The following is a 21820-nucleotide window of genomic DNA, read 5'->3' as shown; positions in this document are numbered from 1 at the left end:
TCTCCTTCTCAACCCAGCACAAAACCTACCAAGCAGAACCTTTTCCTCCCCTGCTGGTTATTTTTGCAATGAGACAAACTGGGTACAAGGTTAGAGAGACACTGCAGAATTAAAACTCCAGACTCCCGTCCTTCTTTGTGCTGTATGAGGCACTAAAATGAGAAGAGTGTCAGGAAAGCAGAAGGCCACCCTACTGGTGGTTCACAGACACAGCCGGCCGTGAGAGACATCGGGAGAGCAGGAAGCACACACCATTCTGTCTTGTCCCACTTGATGCTAGTCAGGCGGGTGGTCTTTCATATGCGTATCTTCTGGCCTGAGTCTCTGAGAGCAGACTCAGACTCTGAGAGTTGTTCCCTGTTTGTCTTGTATCCCCAGTGCATGGGTCTGAGCCCCACGCAGAGCTGGTTCTCAGTAAAACCTTGTTGAGTGACTAAATCTCTGAATCAAAGGGAAGGGCCAAGGGGCGCCTGGGTGGCTCAGTGGGTTGAGCCGCTGCCTTCGGCTCAGGTCATGATCTCGGGGTCCTGGGATCGAGTCCCACATCGGGCTCTCTGCTCGGCGGCGAGCCTGCTTCCTCCTCTCTCTCTCTCTGCCTGCCTCTCTGTCTGCTTGTGATCTCTCTCTGTCAAATAAATAAATAAAATCTTTAAAAAAAAAAAAAAGGGAAGGGCCAAGATGGAGCTAGGGAAGTAGTAGAGTGGAAAAATCTAGCACAGGCTCTGGCACAGGTAAGTGTCCACCCTCCATAATAGTGGACCACATCATTAGGTGACCCTTCTTTTCCATCCCATCTGAGAAATGGGTGCCATTTCTCTCAAGGCCAAAGCAGAGGAACAGTGAGTAAATCCACTGAAGGTGCTCCTTGAGCACACACTGTATTCCTCCCTGTGCTCAATGTGGTCAAACTATACATAGCCCTCATCTCAGAATGACTCGGCTTGACATGACTAATAGCCTTCAGATGGCTTCTGAAGAATCTTCATTTAATGAATGAATGGGAAGCACGAATAATAATGGGACTTAGCATAAAGCCTTGTATTCAGTTTATTTCCAACTGGGGAAAAAGAAAGATGTGAGAAGAAGAGAGAGAAGAAAGGAGGGATCCCCAGCTAATACCTAATTCAGCCTGAAGGAGTTTAGTGCTGAGCTCGTGTGTTGGGATTCTGGCCAGGCAGAACACTAGCTTGACTCCTGGTCTGATGGGGTGGAGGGGCTTGCCAGCACCCCATCGCATGTCCCCACTTTTTGTAGGTTCCGGCCCTCCTCCAGCCCTCCCTGGCCTTACCCAGATCTCCCTCCCCTTGAGTCTCTTACAAACATACTTATTAGACAATTAAATGCTTAATTTGGGTAAAAGAAGAGAGGGTGTGAAAGTGATAGTTCACACGCACATCTGATTAGTATCAAGTGGGACAGATTGCAGGGGCCCAGCTCAGATGCATAAGGAGAGGAAAGCTACAGCTGGAGAATCACACTCTTTGTTGAAACGGGGAGGGCAATCGGTGGTAGCCCGACCTTCCCACTGTTTTCCAGGGACTTTGCTCTCTGGTCTGCCTGCACATTCGTGTTCTATTTTTGTTGTCTTGAATGGGAATTTTGCAAAGTTCTGTGTATGATATGTGTATGTGTATGGTATGGTTGGGGTCCAGTGGGGCAGGGGAGGGCCAAACAGTGCGTTGGCAGGACCCAGAGATCGGACCTGTCCTCAGGGCCTAGAAAAGGCACAGGTCCAAGCAGCAGGTAACAGAAAATTGACCAAACAGAACAATAAAAGGAGAGTGCCTCTTTCCTGAATAAAAAGAAATCCCAGTCACCCAAGTTGGGAAATAGATTAAATTTAACAGATACTACTTATTGAGAATTCACTATGTTCCAGACACTGTGCTGTTTAGTATACATTATCTCAATTAAGTGCTATAATAATTCTGTGATATAAGTATTAGGGGTTTTACTTTGTAAGTGAAAAAACTAAGGAATAGAGAGATTAGGTAAACTGTCTGAGATCTTAAACCTAGTATGTGATGGAGGCGAGTCTGTGACCTGGGTGCATCTGCATTCAAAGCCCATGCTTGAAGCCACTCCAGCACCATGAGCCTCCAAGCCAGAGGGGTGGTAGAAACAGTCCTCTCAGCCTCTTGCCCACCCAGGCTCTGCTTCCCATTGGGAGCTCACTAATGGCCCAAACCACCTTTGCCTGGTGGTTTCAGGTGATCTGACTTCCTTTCACATTTCAGCCCAAGAGGAAACTCTGAACCCAACCTCTTACAGCTAAAACCAGACCATAAGTTTGGGATGAGACTTCACCGGCTATTCAGGTACCTACCACACACTCCCTGCAGTCAGGGTGGTCTTTATTGTAGTAGGTGCTCTACAAATGTTTCTAGCATGGCATTAAGGAATCAATCACAAAACAATTTTGAGACTTCATTGCTCTAGCCCTTCCTACTGACTAGTCTGCACCCTTCTGATGGGCAGCATCAGCACACCCCTTACAACCCAGGAGCATATGTGTACCTCTCTTAGCATAAAATATGGTCCCTCTGATACTTCTAGAGAAGCCAGTGATGTTATGTTTCCAGCTGGCTGACATAAAGCTGCCATCGATGGGACTGTCCAGAGGGATGGTCTCACCCTTTGGGACCAACCCACAGACAGAGGGCACCACACAAGCCCAGTAGGTGGTGAGGTAATCAGTGCAGGCAGCAGTGAGTGGGAGGAAGTCTTACCAGTATCTCCCAGCACACAGGACAGTGGGAGGAAGCCAGGAGGTAGTGCTAAACCCACCAGCTAGGAGTTGGGAACTCAGACCATGAGGTCAGGGAGGTAAGCGCATGACCAGTGAGCACAGCATTCCAAGATGTAGCCTGGGAAGATATTTAACATGAGGATGGGGACAGGTGCTCAAGTTGGGAGCAAAAAGCCCCTTTTAGGTGTACACAGCATTCAGGTATAAAAATATATATGTTTAGTGATGAGACAGAACCCACAGGTTGGAGACAAAATCTCAGAGATGTCGTGATCCCAGACACAGACCCTTTTAGGTGTACACAGCATTCAGGTATAAAAATATATATGTTTAGTGATGAGACAGAACCCACAGGTTGGAGACAAAATCTCAGAGATGTCGTGATCCCAGACACAGACTTATGTTAAAAGAAATCTCTGGAAGGCCTGACATCTACCAGGGTCTGCCACAAGTCAGGAGGAGCTGAAACCAGAGATGGGATTTCACCATAGAAGACGAGGCAGGTCTACTAGGTCAAGTGAAAATAATGGGAGGCATTGATTTAAGAAAAGAGGTGAATAGTTCAAAATCCAGGACCCTTGAGATGGGACCACAAGACTGATGGAATCCCAAGCCAATAAGCCACACAGATATGGGACTCCTTCCAGAGTCCCTGCCTAGAGTGGGACATGAGCCCTGATCTTGGGAGGGCTGAGCTTACTGCTAAGGGTTAAATAGTCCAGCTATGGGAGAGGGCTGCAAGAGCCAGGATCTGAGCAGAAAGCCCGTCTTGTCACTCTTCTTCTGTCCAGTGCAATATCAAGTGACAATCAGCCAGCTACGGAAATCCAATAGACGTATAACATGGACATGTCAAGTATCAATCTCCAGTTGACCCGGACCAGCCGTTTCTGCTTCTCATCCTAAGCAGGCGCCACTCAGGACCTGGTTCACAACACACATCACAATGTCATGACCTTCCCACAGATGCCTGGGCTCCAGTTTTACTGTGCCAGGCTCTTCTCCCTGGGGCCAGAGTGGTTTCAGGAGTGTGTGTTGTCTGATAGCCATCTGAGCCTTACCAAGGAAACCTTTAGGTCAGAAGCCATGCCATGTCATGTCAGTGTCCTCGGCAGGCTCGTAGGACAGTTACTTCACTACCAAGAGGAAGCAACCCAGAACTTGGCCATTAGAGGTCAAGCCACCAATCTAGAAACTTCTGCTCCTTCCTGAAGGGTCTCTAATGGCTCCCCATCCTCTGGTCAGGAAACTGGAGGCTGAACCCCCAGCACTGGTCCTGAGGCTGCTCTCTTTCACCCTGTTTGTCTCTGGGCTAATCCCAACTTCACCATCCAAGAGACAGAGAAGCCCCCTACCCTGGCCTGGATAAGGGGCCTTATTTCTATCTGTCCCTTCCCCAGGAGCTGGGCCTTGCCACTACAACCCAAGGAGAATGAGATTCTGGAAGGCAAAGCCTCCCATAGTCATCTAAGTAGAGTGTGGGTCTAGCATTGGGTAGGCTGAGGGATGAAGTAATGACTGAGTGAAGGAATGAAGAAGCACATGAATGGAAGTTATCCTTTTCTATGAAAGGTTTTGATGAGAAGATGTGTCCAGGGGAAGAGAGTTGTTTTATTGTCGTTGCTGTTTTTTCTGCCAGGACCCAGACCTTCCTAGACTATGACTGTGCCCTGATGAGAGAAAGGCAGCTGTCTATAAGCGACTATTACCAAATCATGAATCAATCAGGGATTTATGCCCCACTCTTTGATCACCCAACAAGAAAACTCTGTCAGGACTTAAGCCTCTTCTCTCCTTCCAGAGGTCAATGTGAGGCTTTTGTTCCTGTACCTTCATCTTGGTTCCTCCTCCTCCTTCTTTCCAACCACCTCAATGCACTACACACACACACACACACGCACACACATGCACACACACACACACACACACACACACACACACACACAGCCACTCACAGCATCCTTAATTCCACCCACCCCAACATTAGGCCTCCCTCTTCTCTCCTCTGTCATTTCTATGTCTTCAGATGCCACTAGAATGAGGCTCTTCATTATCATTTGGGCCAGGCTTGGGAGTGGCGTGTGGATGGCAGACAAGGTTAATTGTTCACCTGAAACCCATTCATTTTGCTATTTGTTGTTCCCCAACCCTGCAGGCCACACAATAAATAACATGACAGCCTATGGGGGTGCTAAAGTGATGGGGCCTCCACTGGGCGGTGTGGGGATGGGGGAGCAATCTGTGCACCTTGGCCTCTCTAGCTCTGTGTCTAGCTCAGGGAAGGCAGTACCATTGAGACCACGCCAGCCAGGGCAGACCAGCACTCAGCAGTCTGGAGAGGAGGCCATGCCCTTTCCCAAAGCCCAGTCCTGACTAGGTTTGAGCAGAATGAGTTGGCTTTCAGCAGCCTACAGACTTGCATCCTGGCCTAAAGCTCTGCTGGCCTCTCAAAGGAAGATCAAATTCAGTTTTGAGTTCCAGGCCTGTCCTGCCCTTGACCATCTCTGGAGACATGGCAAGTCCCTTTGTCTTTCCTGCATTCCCACCCCAGATACATGGAGCCCACTCCTATATTACTTTCCATTGTCAAGGCCCTTCACACCAGCCCCTGAGAGAGGACAATTGTGGATGAACCACTGGGAGAATCCCATCCCACACCCAACTCCCAGCTCCAGTGGAAATGTCCTGCCTTTGAACAATAAAACATGGAGCAGAGCAAAAGGGCTGCAGGAGGGAAATTTGAGAAGGGGATGAGACTATTCTGTACAATGACCATGGAAGTTGATAATGAACCTATGCATTTGTCAAACCTTGTAGAATGTTAAATCTCAAAGAGTTGAGATTTATGGTACGCGAGAAAAATTAAAAATATAATAGCCTTGAATCACAAAGATGAGAAGCAAATCTAGGGGGATTGTAAGCTGTGCCATCCTCTTGCTTCCCGGGCCTGTGTATTGGAACCTAAGAGAACTACATATGGACCACAACTTGCCGGATAGTGCCCACTTCTTACAAGGTGTCCTGTCCCAGCTGGTGCCTGCAATGGAGTCTTCCTGCTTCTTTCCTACTTCTGGTTTATGGCTGGAGGACATAATCCAGGACCTTATGGTGTGTGATAGTAAGGGCCTGGATATTTTCAGGCTCTGGACCTATCTGAAGTTTATCCCACAACCTTCTGGTCCTGCTCCTTCTAAGATTTTAACCACCCATCCAATCCGTTGGGATTGGGACTGTATGGATACTAACCTCAGCTCCTCTCTCCTTCCAGGCAGAATAGGCCAACTAGGAGGGCTTCCCCTGCCCAGGAATGCTTCAGGTCACCTCTGAGTGGAGAGGTGTAACTCCGTAGCATTGCTTGTTGGTGGTACTGACAGATGTTGCTGGAACTATCTGAAAGCCAAACTCCTAAGTTTTCCCACTGTCATTTAAAAGGCCACAGAGGACTTCCCCTCAGGGTCAGAGGTATTGTGTGATACACAGGGTAATGTGGTACCCAGGAATGAGTTTTCTTTCCCAAGTATTTTCAGTTCTCCACTTTTAAAGACACAGTAGCCTATATTTTCTGGCCTCCTGTTGGTTGGGTAGGACTCTGTCTTCTTCTACCCAGTGGGAAATCATGCATCCCTCCTTGGAGGCTGAGGATTTAATTACTGGTACAAGACCCTCCAGGTCACCCTTTCCTTCTGGGTGTGACTGGCATCGTTTGACATGGTGACTGCTTCATCAGCTTGGGTCCCTGCATAACTGTGAAGAACACAGCCCCTCCTGGAACCCTCCCCTGACTAACCTTCAGGGGAAGATGGCAGAGTGTAATCGAGATTTAGATCTTTGTTGGTTTAAGCCACTGAAATCTCAGGACTTGTTTGTTACTGCAGCATAACCTAGCAGGACCTGACAGATACAGATGCTGAGATGGTCACAGTCTCTGGGATCATCTGATCGACTGATCATGGCTCATTACAATAGCTGCATGTAAGACCATTCACTGAGCCCCAAACACCACCCTTACAAAACCACCCATGATGAAAACCAAAACTGTTATGCCCTGGGCCATATCACTCTAAGATTCTTCGATCCACAAGGATCCCAGTGCCCATTTTGAGTGAGCCCCTTCTACAGAATTTTTGGCCCAGAAGGTAGTATCAATAGAGCATGTAAAAAAGATTTCTGGCATTTCTCTTACCATCTTTCCTCAAGGCAAGGGAGAGAGAAGAGATGTTTGAGCCCTGTCAATGGATAGAAGCAAAAGGGTGCGTCTATGAATTCCCTTCTCTGTATTACTGCAGAGCTTTCTGGCCTTTTGGTTTCACCTAGCATGGACCAGTCTCCAGTAGAAATTTTTATTAATAAAAGCATCCAATTGTTGGAATCCAGTTGACTGTCCAAGTAGGCACACAGCAGGTAAAGTGTCTGATGGGCTCACCTATGACAACAGAGTCTGCCTCATTTAAAATGATGTTTCAGGGGGCACCTGGGTGGCTCAGTGAGTTGGAGCCTCTGCCTTCGGCTCAGGTAATGATCCCAGGGTCCTGGGTCCTGGGATCGAGCCCCGCGTCGGGCTCTCTGCTCAGCGGGGAGCCTGTTTCCTCCTCTCTCCCTCTGCCTGTCTCTCTGCCTACTTGTGATCTCTGTCTGTCAAATGAATAAATAAAATCTTAAAAAAAATAAAATAAAATGATGTTTCAGTCTCATTAGTTAAGCATTTTCAAAATGTGTTACCCCAGTTACTCCAGATGATGGACTTACAATTACTTCTAGGCACAACTTTCTCTTTTGTATCTTGCTCATTCGTTTCCCCTTCCAGCCATGTTGAGTCCAACTCTTGCTTATTCAGAGAGCCATCATGAGGTGGGGCAGAGTGTCAGACATTTCTGCAGGCAAGAGAGGCACAGGAGGAGAACTACAGAGGGGTTCCCAAGTCCTCCAGCTCACAAATGTCCCCATCCCAGGATCACGAGTCTCACCCACCAGCACCCCTTGTTTGTGAGGTTGTAAAATAACTAGTGTTATCATTCAGAAACCAGAAGACTCACTCCTTGAAATTTTTAAGTCACCCCAATAGCCACAAGGAAGAAGAGACTATTTACTGTAAGGAGAGATTTTTGATGTTTGAGCTCATGTTAGGACTCTTGCCTTGGATATCAGATGCTCTCCTGAGGACCCATCATCCTCATGTCTTGCTCCCTTTCTTGCTTTGTGGCAGGGGCTACTGGTCTCTAGGGCTGGGCCATCACTAGGTTTGTGGTCATCTCAGGTGAGCCCAACAGGTAACCGAGGAGTTGCTCCCTCTCTCTATACTTACACATTCCATTTGGGCCTAGGACCACTTCCACACACCCCGAGGGCCCACTCCCTACAATTAATTTCTGGAATCAATTTCTCTGTCAGCCAAGATTCTGCTGCAACAACAGAAACCAATTCTGACTGACTGAAGCAGAGGTAAAAAGTAAAAACAAAAAACAACAACAACAGTCATAAGGAAAGAGGGGAGTGTATGTGTGTGCGCGCGCACGCGTGTGTGTGTGAACGATTAATTAGAAGGATTCTGGGACGCCTGGGTGGCTCAGTTGGTTAAGCGGCTGCCTTCGGCTCAGGTCATGGTCCCGGGGTCCTGGGATCGAGTCCCACATCGAGCTCCGTGCTCGGCGGGGAGCCTGCTTCTCTCTCTGTCTCTGCCTGACACTCTCTCTGCCTGTGCTCACTCTCGCTCTCTCTCTCTGATAAATAAATAAAAAATCTTAAAAAAACAACAACCGTATGATCTTAATTAGAAGGATTCTGAGGCAGCTCACAGAACTGAGGAATGAAAAGCCGGCCTTGGATCTTGGGTCTTAGGGACAGGGCTGCTCTATGCATCTCAACAACAGCGGGAACCTGGAGGCCTTCTTAGACACACACCAACCCTTCTTCCTTTGCCCTACAGTTACACTTCCCAGGATGGGATATGAGATTGGTCCAGCCTGGATGTGTTCTGTGTCCTGGGAAGAGTCATAATCTATTACCAGTAGAAGGGGAAGAAATGGGTGACCAAGGGAGGAAAACCTCAACCGCTTCACCTGGCCCCAGGCTGCATAGCCTCCCTCTCCTGAACATTCTTCTTCCCACCCAGCTGGGGATCTGGGGGTGGGAGAATGAGGATGCCTGGCAGTAAGTGGGCCCTTTGTCTGGAGAAGAGGTTTCCATCCCTGATACCCTAGACAAGGGGACCCCTGGGTCACTCGTTCTGGCCCTGCCAACAAGGAATTCCTCTGAGCCTCTCTCCACCGGCTCCCAGATTCTCCTGCCTTCACTTACAGAACAGGTTTCCCAAGCATTGCAGGAGCCTGGAGAAGGGTAACAGACCAGAGGGGATTCTTCCCTTAGATGAAGGCCTGAGATCTGGGCTCTCTCACTTCCAGCCCTGCTAGTAGATCATAGTCAGGAAAAATAACATTCTCTATTTCCACTGGGTGAGATTAACAGGTGGATGAACCCCCTTAACACAGTTGGCAAGAGGGCAGGTTTTACTCAGGAAACTCAACACTTAACCAGCAACAGCCTCTCTTGGGAGGGCTGAACCCATTTGAGTCTACCGACAGCATCAAATTTCCTCTCTGGAAGTGTGAAAGCTCACTTCACTGACAATATGCATCCCCTCAGACACAACATGGGAGGACTGGGCTCCCGGGAACACTACACTTTGGAGGAGAAACACCCATAAGGTTCCATATTCCAGCCTGCCAGATTACTGGCAACAATCCACGGCCAACAGTCCTGTGTTTCCGGAGATCTGTTTGTGTGACCAGAGGGTCTGTCCCATCGTGACCAAATGCCTATCTCCCCACAGCCTAGCGCCTGGTCCTCACACCAACCCAGCCCCATGCCAGTGTTATCATTACCTTCCAGAAGGAATGCTGACAGGAAACAGCCTCTCCAGGAATCTGCAGCGAGGCATCTCCTTCATGGCATGAGCTAACTAAATATCTGAGCTGCCCCTCCTTGCCAAAGCCCATACTGTCTCCCCCTGCCTCCTTGCTGTTCCCTGTCTACACCTGAACTTCCTTCTCCCCTTCCCACTTCGCTCCCATGCCCTCCATTTTTTATCTTTCCAGGTCATCCCCTTCCCATCCCTCCTAACGACATCCTCAGCTCCTCTCCCCAGGAGAAGTGGCTACTTTTCTGTTCCTCAGCCTATCCTCTATTTCTAAGAGCAAGCTAGCATTTTTGGCAATGATTCACTTAAGTGTCTGCCTTCTCCAATATACTGAAAGCCCCTCCAGGGTAAATGCTGATCTGAAGGCCCAGCCCAGTGCTTGGCATAAAAGTCACTCAAGCATTTATTTAGTGAATGGCTACATTGGTGGAACAACACATACCCTGTGTCCCCTGTGAGGCAGGACGCAGGGCAGGGGCCCCGTGCTCAGTACAACTGGACCCACATCCCCAGCTCCCTTCCCTTGCTGTCACTTTGTGGATTTTCAGATCATTTAGAAGTTTTGGCTTTTTACCAACCATCGCCTCACACCATCTCTGGTGACAGAACAGCGAGTTGGGAGGAGGGTTCTGAAATGCATCTTTCCGTTCATAGTAAATTCCAAGTTTGGGAAAGCCAGGTAGCAGAGTGAGCTGGGAAGCAGTGTGGGATGAGAGAGAGAGGAGAAGCCTGGCCCGTGTCTCCGTGCTGGCTCCGCTACTTCCCTTCCTAATGCGGGCTTTTCCAACTGTACACGAAACAATCCTTCCTCAAAGGCTTGCTGGGAAGTTGAATGGCATAAAATAGGTTAAGTACCCAGTAGTGCCTGACACGTAATAGGCAGGTGACTGACCCAAATGTAAGCAGTCTCGAGACTGGCTAAATGAGAACATCCACAAAACCTAGGAAAGTCAGCAACATAGAATCTTAGGAGGAACTTGTGAGAAGATGCCATGACCTCTTTACACTTTGCTATCGGAAGCTCTTTCTCCCCAGCAAAAGCCAGAGACCCTATAGAGCTTTCCCAGGAAGGCCTAGTCCAGAGCCCCGAGGGCAACAGGCACCGTTGATTCTGGGGAGGAAGTGTCTTGTGTCACATAAAGCTGAACATACACGCATACTTCATGAGACAGCAATTTCATCCAACACATTCGTAAATTTGTCAAAATTCATGTACGAGATTATCCATAGCAACACCGTACATGAGAGCCCAGCACTTGAAAGTATCCAAATGACCATTAACAGAAGGGTGGGAAACTAACAGTGGTGTATTCACCCAATGGAAAACTGCACATCAGTGAGAATGAATGAACTACAACCACATGTGTGGTTGTGGATGGATCCCACTATCATAACGCTGAGCGAAAGAAACCAGGCACAAAAGACTACAAGCTCTATGCCTCTATTTACAAAAATTTCAAAAGCAGGTGAATCATATAGATGCTGTTGAAAGTCATGAGAGTCTAATGGATCAAGAAAAAGTAATACACACACACACACACACACACACACACACACACACACGCAGGAATAGGAATCGGCCATTAAAAAGAAGGAAGTTCTACTATTTGTGACAACATGGGTGGACCTAGAGGGGATGATGCTAAGTGAAGTAACTCAGACAGAGAAAGACAAATACAATGTGGTCTCACAAGTGAAATCTAAGAAAACAAAAACAAAAACCAAGTTCATATAAACAGATCAGATTTCTGGTTGCCGGAGGCAGGGGATAGGGTCTGTGGAGGAATGTGGGGACAAACTCCAGCTGTAAGATAATTAAGTCCTGGGATGTAATGTGTATGCAGCATGGGGACCATAGTGAACAATACCGTATGGACTGCTGGCGTGTTGCTGAGAACAGAGTCAACAGTTCTCATCATAAGGAAAAGAAACTTGTGACTATGGGAGATGGTTGGTGTTACCTGGACTTATTATGGTGATCATTTCACAATATATCCTTATATCAAGTCATTATGTCTATACTTTAAACTTAAATAATGTTATATACACCAATTATATCTCAATAAAACTGGAAAAAAGGTCAAGAGAGTAGTCATCCTTCGAAGGGAGAATATTGACAGTAAGAGGATCTCTTATGGGTTTTGAGTAATGTTCTGCTTCTTGAGCTGGGTGCAGGTTACATGCATGGGTCCAGGTAATGAAACCTCAGCAAACTAGACATTATTTTTTGTGATTTTTTTTTCTATGTGTATGCTATCCTCAAAATTTTAAAAATTACTAGACTGTTACCACACACACACACACATATACACACACAAAGATGGCTTCTGGCAAGGCCTCTGAAAGAGAGATCATGTAGGGTACCCAGGTGAAACAGAGTTCCTAGATCTGTGACAATACAATACCCATGTCATGCCAGATGAATATAGCATTTTCCCAGTGATGATGAAATATCTAATTAGCTGCCTGGAGCCAAGGAAAAAGGCTTTGGGATGAATTATGATTCCAGGATTCTCTTACACCTGCTCTGGTTTGTGGACTCTGATTCTGGCAAAACACTTTACTCCATGTGATTGGGCAGGTTTGGTCTCAAGTCTACTTAATGAATTTAAGGAGAATAATCCCCTGTTCCCTCAGATTTTAGATACATCAGCCCATTGAGAGCTGTTGCTGACTTGGTTTTAGACAAACTATAGGCCTGGGCCCCTTAATCTGAAATACTGTGTGAGGTTCATTTCCCCTAATTGGAAATGCAGGTAAAGATAACCCAAGGCCTGGAAACATGTATTGATCTTGCCATCAACGGGTTATACCATGGACAGAAATCAAACCTGACCCAAGCCATAGAGTCTCATTATTGACCCAGGCTTATTTAACTCTCTTTCAAAGACTTTAGTGTAAGACTCAGACTGTAAAACATGCTCTTATATTTCACAAAATTACCAATGACATGAAAAATACCTATGCCCTATTCCCATTCTGATGGTTTTTAGATGATTTGAATTTATTTTTTGTCTGCTGAAGCAGAGAAAGATGGTCAGCATCTGTTGTCTAAAGATGAGGTAGCATTCCCAGGAGAGGCTCTCATGGGGCAGTTTCTGTCACTAAGAACAGTTAATGACTAGTTATGCCTGTGGCTGACCCAGCAGCCTTTCCCAACGCCCTTCTCCCCTGCCACTTTTGACTATGAGAATATGAAGAGTTAAATACATTCCCATTCTCTGCCACAGCTAGAGGTGGTCCTAGTTGGACCAGTTATGGTCAAGGAGACGTTAGCAGAAGTTTTCTAGAAGGTTGTTTTGTTAATCAGTGGGAAAACTAGTTGGCATCTCCTTTATCGTGTCTTCCTGCATTCACTATGAATAATGTCTGGAAGAGCACCTCTTTATGCTGTAAGTCAACCTGCTAAGGATGGGGAAGAGAGAAAACAGAAAGGGCACACACTGCCTGACTCCTCTCATGAGGAACATGGTGGAGATATGAGCCAGCATATTTAGTAGAACAGGAATATAAACTATCCAGACATTAAAATTGTAGTAGTCTACTTCCTATGGGAGCAGCTTATCATGCAGAACTATCTGTAAACTAGACCCTCATTTTTGTTGGGGCAAGGGGGTCAATTGTCCATAGGAAATTTCTCATGATGCCATAGATGTGTCTAGAGGGAGATGGGTGAATGTAGCTGGACTTGGTGCCATAGGAATCTGAGTTACCTGCAAATTCAGCTGACTTGAGCTTCCTGTAGCACCTGTGTGAGCTTCATCATTTGATTTGTACCATGTATATTTCCTCTTGATAATTAATTGTGTCTCTGCATATCTAACCTTATGACCTGAAAGGTCCGGTGACACTCAATTCATGATGAGTAGCTCAGATCACATGGAGGACCTTGGTCAGACATTCAGGAGGTACCAGGGGCACATAGCAACCAAGAAGCTATTTGTCAGGGGAATAATTGTCTATAGAAGAGAGATAAGTTTTCTCCAAAATCTGAAGGCTCTCCACAGTGATTCTTGCCAGAAGACACATAAAACTTCAAAACTTTTGTGTGGTGTGAGATCTTCTAGGTCATAGGGATAAAGCAGCAGAGGAGTTTGCTCTGAAGCCTGGACCTTCTGCAGACCCTTCTCCTTCTCTGAGACCCACTGAGAAATTTCAGTTAGCTTGATAAATGGGTCCAAACATCATATGTTTCCTCCAAAATGTGAAGAAGTCCACCTCTCTCTCCTCCACTCCCCCCTCAAAAATGTTCCATTATCTTTAGTGGTAGATGATACAAGGTATAGGCACTTATCTTTTACCTTGAAGGGCACATCCCATATGATCTAGATCATAGGAATTCCAGACATGTCTCTGAAGTTGTAGGTCCTTGAAATCTTATGGGATCTGTCTCCAATCCTCTGGCACTAATATATCTCAGTAAAACTTCTAAGGTACTTGATACTTTCCAATTTTCTAGACCAGCAGTGATCAGTGTGATATTTTGTGGACTGTCAAAATGATTAATGTCTCTGGGTTAGATTATAGCAAAGAATAGGAGAGTTGGCATAGCCTGCAGGAAACAATGAAGGTGTACTATGCGCCTTGTCAGGTGAAAGAGAACCTTCTTGTACACCTTGTAAACTGATATAATGCTAAAAGCATATTCTATATAAATAGCTATGCAATGGGGTCCAGGAGTTGTTTCGACCTGTTCCAGGAGAGATTCCTGGAACAACTATAACTGCTGTTAGCACGATCCAATTATCACCATTCTAATCATTCTCCAAGATCCGTGTACCTTCTGCACAAACCAGCAGACCAAATTCAATGGGATCTGAGCAGAATTACCACCTCTGCATCTCTTAGGTCTTTAATGGTAAGTTTACTCTAGATGTGGTTTGACTTTTGGCTTTATTATCTGAGTCATGGGTGGGCAAGTTCCAGAGGCGTCTGTTTGGCCTATCTGACCATAAGAGTCCTAGTTTCTTGGATCAGAGAGCAAATGTGGGTGTTCTACTAGTGGTTGAGTAGGTCTGTTCTAATTATATGTTTAAAACAGGAAAACAAACATAAGGAAGATCTATAGACCATTAGATTACTTACTATGAGACAGAGTTGGACCTGATTTATCATAAGCCCTCCATAAACTCCACTCTGCAAGTGGACTACGGTGACATTTTGGATCCTTGAGGATTAACATTAAATCCAAGCCAGTGTCTAGGTAAGTCCTGAAAGATCTCGATATTACCCATTAGTCTGTGTACAATCATTTACATAAATGGCTTCATATCCTTTTGGGAAATTTGTGGAGGCATACATGAAGGGGCTTATCTCAAGAGAACTCATTCTTCTCTGCAACCCAGAAGCTATGGGTCTGTGAAGTGACTTAGGCTTTGAAACTGGTTGGGACCTCCAGGATTCTCCATTGTGGTATCTCTCTCTAGGTTTCTGATCAACACTTTGTAATTTTTCCTGTTATATAAATTAAGTAGCATTTTAGTAGGCTGCCCATACATTTCATTCCTAGGGACATCATGATCAACTAGGCGCTGCCAAAAATCTCTACATGTTAAAACTGTGCAGTTGATGATTATGAGTTCATTCTTGCTGCTCCTTATGGTAATTTTGTTCACCTAGTCTCTGGCATTTTGGTGTTACCACTTGGTTTCTGCTACTTCAGAATTCTATCAATCTCAGCAAAATCAGGAAGCCATCTTAGCGGCATCAGCTTCCAGCCTATAGATGGCCACAACCGAGCTTTTCTAGATTTTTTGGGGTTCCCTCACTAATGCTCTTCTCAGTATCTTAATCAGGAAATTACAACCTGGACAATTTCCATGGATTTAGTGGGGCTGTTAGTGAGTGTGAAGCCTGCATGAGATAAATGCTTATGTTCTTTTTTTAAAAAGATTTTATTTATTTATTTGACAGAGAGATCACAAGTAGGTAGAGAGGCAGGCAGAGAGAGGGGGGAAGCAGGATCCCCACTGAACAGAGAGCTTGATGTGGGGCTCGATCCCAGGACCCTGAGATCATGACCTGAGCTGAAGGCAGAGGCTTAACCCACTGAGCCACCTAGAGGTGCTATAGGCGCCCCTATAAATCCTTATGTTCTTAAGCATTTCGATTCTTTCCTCTGTATTATGTGAGGGAAGTTTGAACATCTCAGCATTACTGAGCTCAGGGTTCATTCAACTAACCAAGAATAATATGGATAAATTCAGCCTGATTCATTGCTGTGGAGGACCCTTCTTGCTTTATTACCTTATAAATCATCCCCAGACTATTACTCAAGTCTCTTCTTATGTAAATTAGAAAATCTTGCAGGTTTTTTGTTTGTTTGTTTGTTTTTGTTTTTGTTTTCTGTATCAGTTATTTCCCTCTGGGATAGACTTTGCACCTGTCTTCTGGAACATGTAAACTAAAGCTAGATATATGTGCAGAAACAGTAAGGATGAAGAACTAGAGGTGATGGCTCAGGCAGGGATGATGCTGGGAGGACCAAAAGAAGCTGGGGCTGAAGCCAACCTTCTGCTATTATTGGAGGGAAAATGAAGGAAACTGGAAAACCAAAAGAAATTGCTCCTTTCCCCTCTTTGTTTCTCTTATCTTCCTCTAGTCATTGGCATAGCTTAATAGGAAGCCAGCTGACAAGAGAGTCTGGGAAGTCACATCTGGAGAGTCTCAGCACCAGCATCACAGAACAAAGTATGAAGGAGCAGTCTGGAAGGTGAGAGGCAGTGGGTGAGTAACTGGTCCTGGTATGGCCCCAGCATTGTTTCATTTATTTATTTATTTTGCCGCACAGCATCCATTCACCTTCTCTGGGAAAAAGCAATACTATTGAACTTTTTTGGAAACCACTGTTTTCTCATTCCCAGCCCATGAAAATTAGGTAAAATGTCAGACCCACTGCTCCAGAGGTGAGTCTTAGATGGGTTTAAATCAACCAGAGCATCACATCACACTGGTCAGAAAGAATGAAGAGACACTGTAACACAGACCAATCAGAATGAATGAGATGCATCAAGACTTTCCTAAGAATTCTGGGATAAGGGCAGAAGAAGCTTAGGTGGATTCTGAAATTTGTAGACCTGAGCTACTACCACTATTTTGCTGGAACTTGAATCTAAGCATAAAGTCAATATATGAGAGAGAGCAGAACTGAGGCAGAGACAATCCAGGATCCAGTGACATTGAGTTCCAATCGACCTTTGCTTAAAAACAGCATCATTATTCCAGAACATTTCCAGGTACAGACTATGCTCCCTTTTTGCTGGGCCAGTGTGCCCCATTGCTTTTGGTATCTACTCAACACATTGCTCCAGATAATAGCACTGAACAGTAGGATCTGTTACAAGATGAATGGCCTTTTCTATAAGAGACCATCCACCATTTCTCCTACCTCTACAGAGAACTGAATACTGAGAGTTACTAGACCTTACTAATATGGTGCTGATAACCAAATAAATTTACAATAAATCTATCATGGACTTAAATCTACCAATTTCAAAAGCATATTTGAGGTGGTTTATAAAACATTAACGCAGGCAATGTAGAATGAGGCCAAATGAAACCAAACAGAGCTCTGAAAAATGAACACAGAAGAGATGCTGGAGGACCTGTAGTTCAGCCCACGTTAGCTCTGAGTTTCCTGACAGCAAGGAGGAAATGAAACAAGCTGATTTCTCTAACCCTAGCACTCTGAGATGAAGCCCACGGGTTTGTTTGCAGAAGGAAGAAGCCATCAATATTCATTCAGCGCCTACTATGTGGCAAGCACCTTCCATGTACTTCATTCACTCCTCTGAGTAAGAAGGTGGAGTGTTACTCTCCAATACTTACAAATAAGAAGGCAGAGATTCTTAGAAATGAAACACCTAGCCCACGGAGTCAGTTACAGCACATGGTGGAGTCATGCCCAGATCCATCCATCACCTCCTAGCGTTAAAGCTGCATATGAACCATGAGAAGTTAGTAGATGCTCGCTTAGTACAAGAGAATGCAAGAATCCTCACACATGTGGTCACGGTGGACCTTCCCAACAGCTCAGAGAGGTAGTCACATGACCCCACATAACACATGGGAAAGCCATGTTGGCTGTATTTCTTAGTGCTGAAAAAAGATAGTCCTCAAACCAGGAATATTGGTTATTTGATGGACATCTCCCTTTAGTTTGACAAAAACAAAGAGCATCTTTTCAGAGGGATGGCTCTTATATATAATGAAATATCATTAAATTCTAATTCCACAATGGCCTGTCTGTGGGGGACCTAAAACAGCCCAGGCCAGGCTTTTGGTTTCTGATGACTTTATTAAATAAGGGTACAGAGCTTGGAGGATCTGGGGAAGTGGGGAACCAGCCTGGGGTTCTGAATCTCTTTCAAATTGCCTGCGTCTTGGGCAGGCCTGTGGGATGGGCTGGGTTTCTGCATACTGATGCTGGGTTCTCTAGACTGCAACTAGAATGATCTTTCTAAAATGTAAATCCGAGCATGACATTATCCTGCTTAAAAAACCCTTATTAAAGCTGCACATGGCCTGGATAAAGTCCAAGACTCTTAATGTGTTCCTTTATGACTAAGCCCTCACACTCCGGACTCATGTATCACCCCTCTCATCCCCAAACTCTGTGCTCTAGACACACTGAGCTACTTTTAGGCCCGTTGCACCCTCCCCTCACCTCTTGGCATTTCTTTGTGCCGCTTCTTCCTCCAAGAATGCCCTCTCTCTCGCTGCTCCCTCCCTGGGCCCTTCTCAAGCCATCTTTGCCTGGCTTGCAGCCACTCACATTTCAGGAGCCAGATCGGGTCTTGCCTTCCCTGGGACGCCTCCTCCAACTCCCACTTCAGGACTGAGATGGTCACAGTACTGGCGCGCATCCCCGTCCTGGCCCTCCCACACTGAAGCGTCGTTAACCAGATTTTACACTGGACTCCGTCATTTCTCAGCCGGCCTCCCAGGGCAGTCACTCTAGAGGTGCGCGCTGGGTGTATAAGGTGCTGGCAGGCGACGCCGTGCATAAATGAAATGTCTCGAGCATGAAGTATTTGAACGTCCAGGTAAGAGTTGTGGCGCTTGGATTCTGAGTCAAATGCTGTCTGAGGATGGGGATGAAGCTGTGGATGGAAATTAATGATGTACGGTGTGATTTCCAAATGAGCTGAAGTTGAGGCACTGGAAGGCAATATCCCCATGAGCGGCTCTGAGCCAAGGGCCTAAGGGACAGAGCATCGGATGTTCCTGCTCTGGGGGGCTGGGGTGGGGGACGGGCCTGGGAGGGGCCAGAGGTGGGAGAAGTCACCCCAGCTGGGGGAACGTATGGAACATGGGAGCAGGGGATAACACCTATCAATACTGAGCTTTATTCCTGACTTTATTTTGCTTGTTGTCGCAGGGGCGTTGTCCATGTGAATCTATCCCTAGAAGTTCCCAGAAGGGCCCACAGAAAGCCTCAGAGGGCACACAGGTCGCAGACACTGGACAGAGCCAAAGGTGAGTCTTTTGGTTGCACCAGCTTCACAGTTCTGGTCCCCCAAATGCCAGCTGGGCAAAGCGATGCACTGTGATAGGAAGAGCCCTGAGACAGCCATCAGACGCTCAACAGCACTCCAGTCTCCTTTGGTCTGGGGGGCCTGTCCCATTGGGACAAAGCTCTATCACTCTGTGACCCAGATTTCTCATCTGGAAAATGGGGATGAAGACACATGCCCTTCCTACCTCCGAGGTTGTCATGAGGATCAAATAAAATAATGGCTGCGGGAGAGCTTTGAAAACTGTAAAGTGCCGTGGAAATGCCAGAGAGTGTGAATAAGAGACAGCGATGCTCCCACACTTACTTCAAAGGGGAGAAACAGGGTGGAGAAGGCTGACACACTCTGCTTTTGAAGTGCACAAGAGCAGCTCTCAGCAGAGAAAAAACAGCGTTGCTGCTTAAAAGGCAACTTTCAAAACAACCATTTTCTCTCTGAAGGGAGAATATAGTTGGGAGTACTTCAAAGGCTGGGGAAAATTTCCAGAAAAAAAAAAAAAATGACGTCCTCAATCCAACTTTTAGTCAAGTCAGAGTTATTAAAAAACCTTCAGAACTCCTCACTTATTCAAAAAGAATTTTAATGCCTTTAAAAATTAAAAACCGTTAAGAGGAGGCAGACAAAGGCACTGTTTTCCCCGTTCCTTAGGATCACACTGCAGAAGGTGGAGATGTAATGGGTCTGTCCATCGTCCATCGTTTCCTCTGATTAAACATTCTCTCCAAGGCTTTCCTCTCTGTCCTGATAAATTTCATACCAAGAATAAGTCACCAGGAATAGGCCCTTCTCTTCCCCTATCCATCTCTGACACTTAGCTATCAAGCACAGTGAGATTATTTATTCGGTTTTTCTTTCTCCTTCCTTTAAAAATGGCAGCCTACGAAAGATCAACTTCAAGAAGCCAGAGCAGAATGGCAATATCCCACTTAAAGGAAAAGACATCCCCACCTCCGAGCAAAGAGAGAACCTCTTTTCAAACGACTCCACACAAAAATAAACGAGGTCCCTGGTCTTTGGTCTCGGTCTTGTTCCCTGACAGCAAAAGGAGTGCCTGGCCATGATGGCCGGGAGGTCGGCCAACTGGAACGTGGCCAGACCCATATGGAAAAGTGACCGTGCCCTCCTCCCAGTCCCCCACCCCCCTCCACTCCCAGTGTTGTGCTGAGGAAGAGGCCTGGGACTGAGGTCCTCAAGTTCCTGAGGAATCAACCATTCCCCTCAATTCTGCCCTGGAGGGACTCTCTGGGCCCCTGTGCACATCACAGCGATGTGGTTACTGGGAGACAGGGCATGTACCCCTACCTGTAGAATATAATCAAATTAGATACTTCTGAGACAATATGCAATGCTCAACTGGGCGGTCACATTTTCGACTTTTATTAAACATATACAACTAGGCAGGGCTAGAGGGTGAGCAGGAGAAAGTACAGAAAAGAATTCATTCTTTCCAAAGGGACAACCCATAGAGAGGAAGCTCTTTCTGCCGCCACTCCCCACCAGATCTGCCTCCCAGTTTATTTTTGCAAAGAGCTTTGAAGGCAGAAGTTAAAGGAATCTCAGTGGTCTGAAGTCGGAGAACGGCAGCTGCCAAGGGAAGATTAGTCCAGAGGAAAGGAGAAAGAATACCCGCGAGCAGGGTGATGTCATAGGAGAAGAGGCTGTCTGAGCCCCAGCTCTTCTGCTGCAGTTTTAAGCAACTCCATTTAATTAAAGTTGTGCCTCGCGCTGGCGTGAGAGCAATGGAAGTATCAGTTTGCTTGTCAGGAGCTCCTCTGCCTGGAGCACAGATCAGAGCACCCGTGGCTGAGTGCCAGGCTTCATCTCCAGCACAGATGGGAAGGCCAGGGGTAATTACCCCGCCCTGGCCACTCGCCTTCCTGGGTGAAATTACAGAAAAGTAGGAGACAGCAGCGCCATCTGATTCTTATTCAGCATCATTCCCAGGGAAGGAATGAAGACAATCAAGCATGACGTCCTGATTTGGGCAGGAAGGCTATCCCTGAACCTTTCTACTCCATGAACTGCTTTGCAGGACAGTAAGTCAGAGATGGAGGCCTGCTGTGATCTGGCCCTGCAGTGGTCCACTCTGGCACTCAGCTCTGCAGATGTAACTGGTTAATTGAACTGTCTGAACTCTGCAGGGCACACATATGAAGACGTTCCCCTCCAATCTGCCTTCAATTGTACTTTGTTAAATCTCTTCCCATCTTTCAAGTAGAGCTTGGAAAATTCCAGGCGTTTCCAGCCACTTCCAGTCTAGATTGCAGCTTGCCCTCTCTCACACGCCTCAATGCATGGAGGACAGTGCGACCTGCCTATGGGGTATGTCAGCCAGTGGTTAGTGTGCCCAGCACCTTTCCCGAGACTGTTACCCTCCCCCTTGGGTGACAGAGCAATAGAGCTTATGCTACTTATTCATTTCCTCCGTGCTCCACAGAGACTGTCTGGGGCCACTTCTGCATCTTCTGGGGACCACTGGCAAATGTAGGGTCCCCCACCTTCTTTTTGAGCAGACCACTCCACAGTTCCTGCTTGTAGGTGCCTTTGAAAAGCTCTTCCCTCCAACTTGAAGAAGGGTTCTGTGATGCAACCCTCCTCCTACCCCTGGCCATCCCTTTGTATGTAGACTAGGAAAGTCTGATT

This window comes from Meles meles, chromosome 4, assembly GCF_922984935.1.
Source record: "Meles meles chromosome 4, mMelMel3.1 paternal haplotype, whole genome shotgun sequence".
Classification (NCBI taxonomy): domain Eukaryota; kingdom Metazoa; phylum Chordata; class Mammalia; order Carnivora; family Mustelidae; genus Meles; species Meles meles.
This window is presented reverse-complemented; position numbering follows the sequence as displayed.